The following is a 6,000-nucleotide window of genomic DNA, read 5'->3' as shown; positions in this document are numbered from 1 at the left end:
CCAGAAAATTGGTCCCGAAAATGGGTATCAATTCTTGCTCTACCCCCCAAAATCTCTCTTTGGGGTGGTCCGCCAAACACTAAGCCCGGAAAATATATTAGCAACGTGCTCTATTCTCATATATCTATATATCATTTATTTGAACCCCATATTGCCATTGCCCTAAAAATTGGATATTGGATTCGTTTTCTAATTTCATTTAAACTCCTAATTGCAAAAGCCAGCTAATACGTCCGGTTTGGGGCATTGGCCCTTAAAACTATGAATATTTCTACGTCCTATTTGGGGTTGTTATGTTGGTGGAACGTCCGCTAGACAATTGGCCCCTAATGTTGATATCAGATACGTGGTCTACTCCCACATACCTTTAATTTGACCCCCATATTTCCATGGTCAGGAAATAAGTCCTTTTTGGGGGGTGTTTTGGGGAAGGGTACACCCCCAGGAACGTGGTCCCTCATTAGGATATTAGATTCGTATTCTACTTGCAAATACCTTTCATTTGAGTCCCATATTGCCTTGGTCGGTAAATGCATCCGATTTAGGGGTGTTTTTGGGTGGTCCGACAATTGGATATCAGATACGTTTTCTTATCCTAAATACCTTTCATTTGAGTCCCATATTGTCGTGTTTAGTCTAAATATGTGTTTGGTAGGTTTAAGGGTTGGGCAGCCCCCCTAGGTACCCCAACCGAAATTTGGATACAAAATGTAGTGAAACGAAGTATCCTCTGGTAATGAATTTTTTTGTTCGTTCCCATGCCACTCCACCCGCTTCTGCCGACCGAGGAGGCTCTCCCATGCATGGAGAGTGCATACACACCATATTCCGGAATGTGGATGGTTAGTCGTGGTTATATAGTACTGGCTACAGATAGTAGTTCAGCCAGTAATGAGTAAAGCAAACATACATACTTCTTTCAAAACAACGTATAAACAGTGATTGCCTAAAGCAACGCAAAACAGCGAGTTAAACATAGTAACAAGATAGCCGTACATTAGCAGTGTTCTACTGGTCCGCAGAGGGAGTTGTAGACTAGGCAAATAAATAAGCACGACGATTCTTAAAAACTGACAACTACTGCTCAAAGGCCAAGTTTTACCTTTCAGCCGTAAATATTGAGCCTAGAAAAGTAAAACAAATTAAAAATTCACTACAAAGTGATCAATAACTTGTAAAGGGTAATTTATTAGCCATTATCTTTTTGGCAACACTGGTTTAAACAGCTCACGCACGTTTTGTGTTTTGTTTCACTGTCACACCATGAATCGTTTTACAAGCGAACAATGGTTGCAAATTAATGAATTTTATTATCAAAATGCGTGCTCTGTTAAGAAAGGTCATCGCGCGCTTCTTCCATTTTACGACGAAATTCATTTTTGGCTCAATGGGTACGTATATAAGCAGAATTGTCGATTATGGATTGAAGATCAGCCAGAAGCATTGCAACAGCCACCAACGCATCTGGAAGAAGTAACAGTTTGGTGTGGTTTATGAGCTGGTCGCTTCATTTGGGCCGTACTTCTTCAAAGATGATGCGAATCGTAACATAATTGTGAATGGTGAGCGCTACCGTGTGATGATGTCCAAATTTTTTTTGCCCAAAATGCAAGAGCTTGACTTGCATGACATGTAGTTTCAACACGGCAGTGCCACATGGCACACAGCACGCGTAACAAAGGATGTATTGGGAGGCGAGTTCGGTGGATTGGTTTCATGGATCGTACGATTTAACGCCCTTAGATACATTTTTTGTGGGGCTATATTCAAGCTCATGCGTATACAGAAAAGCCCGCTTCAATTGATGCATTGGAAGAGAACATTGAAGCATTTATTAGTGAGAGTGTAAGAAGGAGATTAACGCCTTCTCTGAGGATGGCAAAATCCGCATAGTTCGGGTGCCGGGCCATAACGGAGTAAGGAGGAATCAAAGGGCAGACGATTTGGCGGTGAAGGCCAGAGGACTGCCGTCAATAAACTTGGTTAACCCGAAGCCTTTCGGGACGACGCAGTCTGAGTTAAGAGTGTGGGGGACGAACGCGAAACGGTCGGTAGGACGGCGAAAATCCTATGGAGTGATCTGGTTCGTGAGTGGACGAGGCTTTTACTGAAAGGAAGTAAGAAAGAGTAAGTATAGCATTGGGTATCACAACGGGACACATATGCAAAATCGGTGCGGCAAGTGATAGCATGTGTTGGGCAAATGGGGAAGATGAAGGAATATTCCTATGTCATTGCCCGGCTATCACGGCTAAAAGACACCGGTGCTTACCAGACATGAACCATCTTTGGAGCGTGGCATGGAAAACAATTAAGGATTTTTTAAGTCGCACGGAATTCCTAACATAGATTTTCTTTTTCGAGGTTACTTTTTTAGTATTTCGTGCGCACAACAAGCTGATTATTGGCTTAGGTGTATGTCCATAGTGGCATGGGGGATTAATATCCGCAACCTCCTTACAACCTAACCTAACCTAAAGTACGAATTTGATACCTAGTTTGAGGCCAAAGTGGCGAAGTGCTAGATCCAGCCCCGAAACGTCCTCCAATCAGTACATATCTACCGACCATGGCAATATTGGGCTTAAATGGAAGGCATTTAGGAGTAGATCACGAATTTAACATCCAAATTTGGGCGGAATGTCTGAGGCACCATGGCACCTCCAAGAAGCACTCCCCGTTAAATGGATATATAGACCAATCACGACAATATATTACAGAAATGAAATAAGACTTTTTTCAAAAGTATTTGAGAGATTCGGGACGAAATATCCCCATCTTAATAATCCACCAAAACGAGACTTATATATCGACCATATAATAGTGTTGAAAAAGGCGCTGTGTAGCGGGCCCGGTTCGGCTAGTGTGTATTAAAGTTGGACACCGAAGTAGCCAGGATTTCATTTCGGCTGGGGCTCATCATAATTTCAGACACCATATTGTCACAATGGGTCAAATAACATATTGGGGTGATTTAAGGAGGTAAGGCGACACCTGAATACCCTTAACAAAAATTTTAATGTCATTTTCCTAATCTATTCCCAAATTGCTTTCATTTGAGTGCCATATAGCCCTGATCGGCTAATATGCTCATTTTGCGATTTTTTTAGCCATTCTCGTAAGCTACTCCCGAAAAACTTTCATTTGAGTCCCATATTGACATGCATGTCCAATATGTCTCTTTGGCAGAGTTTGGGGGTTGGGGCGCGCCGCTGGGTACTTAGACTCAAATTTTAATACCACATTCGTATTCTACTCTCCAATACCTTTCATCTGATACCCATATTATTCCGAACGGTCCACTTTTGGTTTTGGGTGTTGTTTTAGGGATAAGAGAGAGGGTACGCCCACCTTTCGATATCGAAAAATTATATAGCATGTGTTTTCTTCCAGGCCAACCCCTAGCAATCTGTAAAAATGTTGAGAAAATCGGTTCTGCCGTACTTTGAGTCCATTCGAAACAAACAAACAATCCGAGTCCCATAAAGTCGTAATTGGCTAATATGCTTATTTGGGGCGATTTGGGGGAGGTGGGTGACCCCCTACACTTCAACCTGATTTTTTATAACAGATTTGTAATCTACTCCCCAATACCTTTTGTTGGAGGCTCATATTGATAATACCGTTCAATTTGTCTGCTCACTGGAGTTTTGGGGTTAGGGCGACTTCCCTGGTACTTGGACCCAATCTTCCATACCATATTCGAATTCTACTCCTCAATACCTTTCATTTGAAACCCATGTTGTCCTTGGTCGACTTTTGATTTTGGGCGAACGTGGGAGGGTCTGCCCTCTTACAATATCAACAATTTATATAGCCTATTTCTCCTTCCTTACCATGTTCGTATTCAAATCCCGAACACCTTCATTTGTGTCCCATGTTGTCATGATCGTTCAAAAAACATATTTTAGGGGGTTTCGGGGTTGGGTCGGCCTCCCAGTTACTTGGACCCAATTTTTAATATGAAATTCGTACTCTAATCCTGAATACCTTGCATTTGAGTCCCATAGTGTTAGTCCACTTTTATTTTTGGGTAGTACTTTTAGGGTAAATGGGAGGGCACGGTCCCTTCCGATATCAAAAAAATATATACCCTATATTTCCTCCCAGACCAACCTGATTTTTGGTCCGATTTCCAATGTATCTCAAGACATATAAAAATTATCTAATTTTGTGCTTTGAAATTTTCCATTTATAGCCAGAGACTAGAAAAAGAGGTCGCATTGACTTTTTGTTTCCTACCGAATTTCTTACTTAAAGACGTGAAGAAATACACTGGAAGATCGGATTCGTGTGGTACCTGCATGATTGGGTATTTGTTATGACTGAAGTCAAGACTGCATCATATTGTAGATTAGAATTACACGCTCTGGATCTAGCGAGCTAGTTTACCCCTCCTAGCCCTGGTAACATTTGTGAGAAAAGCAGTCGTGTTAAACGTATCTACTAAGTAATGTTGCTCTGCGCTACACGTTGGTACGGAGATCCCTGATCCCAGAACCTGTTTATATGATGGAAGTATTCCCGCTGTTTCTAAAATAAAACTTTACAGTTTTGTTACTCTTTATTTTCATTGACCACCATTTTGAGGTATTAGAAACACATTAACTAGATATGATGAACGATATCGAAATGAAAGGTTTGCATCTGTTTATAGCTTGATATACCCACCGCCGAAGGAGGGGGTATATTCATATTCTCATTCCGTTTGCAACACATTGAAATATGCGTCTGAGACCCCATAAAGTATATATATTCTGGATCGTTACGTCATTTTAAGTCGATCTAGCCATGTCCGTTCGTCCGTCCGCCTGCCTGTCGAAAGCACGCAAACTTTCGAAGAAGTAAAGCTAACCGCTTGAAATTTTGCACAAATACCCTTTATTAGTGTAGGTCGGTTGGGATTGTAAATGGGCCAAATCGGTCCATTTTTTGTTATAGTTGCCATATAAACCGATCTTGGGTCTTGACTTCTTGGGCCTCTAGAGGGCGAAATTCTCGTCTGATTTGGCTGAAAATTTGCGTGAAGTGTTTTGTTATGACTTGCAATAACTGTGCTAAGTATGCGAATCGGTACATAATCTTATGTAGCTGCCATACAAACCGATCTGATATTATCCGATTTGCCTGACGATTTGTACGACGGATCCTTTCATGACCATCAACATACGTGTTTAATATGGTCCGAATCGGTCTATAGCCCGATACAACTCCCATATGAATAGATCTCTCTATTTTACTTCTTGAGCCCCCAAAGGGCGCTATTCTTATTCGAATTGGCTGACATTTTACACAGGTCTCCAACATATAATTTAATTGTGGTCCAAACCGGACCATTTCTTGATATCGCTCTAATAGCAGAGCAAATCTTTTCTTATATCCTTTTTTGCCTAAGAAGAGATGCCTGGGAAAAGAACTCGACAAATGCGATCCATGGTGGAGGGTATATAAGATTCGGTCTGGCCGAACTTAGCCCGCTTTTACTTGTTTTTACTTCTTTTATAGATTAGAAATTGTTTTCTTGTTATTACCACACATGCCTATTATTTATCTCATATAGGAGCAGCACTTATCCTTGAAATGTCCCAGGGTTCGTTGCGTTAACTTATAGGGTTTTTTGTTTTAGCACACATACATTTGTGTTGCTATGTGTATGAGTGACTATATACCATTGATTCGTGTATACATTGCATGCTCCGCTCCGTCTGTCTGTTTGTACGGGTATATCCATTATTTATGATTGTTTCTTTGCCCAGTATCGAGTATTTGTCGACGTAAAGTGGGTGGGCTCTCACGTCTGTTGTGATTTGTGTGCAATCGACCGTTCGATCAATGCACCAGGCCTCGAGTGGCACTAACGATTCCCGCATTCTTTTCTTTTTTTGTGTTTTTGTTAAGTGGTGGTGATGCATTCACTCAGTGGTTGAGAAAAATGGGAAGTTCCGGCTTTCAAGTCATTTTGGTGGCCACCCATTTTTTTGTCCAACTTTTGACTTTTAT

The sequence above is a fragment of the Stomoxys calcitrans genome, chromosome 3 (genome assembly GCF_963082655.1).
Source record: "Stomoxys calcitrans chromosome 3, idStoCalc2.1, whole genome shotgun sequence".
Lineage (NCBI taxonomy): Eukaryota > Metazoa > Arthropoda > Insecta > Diptera > Muscidae > Stomoxys > Stomoxys calcitrans.
Note: the sequence above shows the minus strand (reverse complement) of the source record.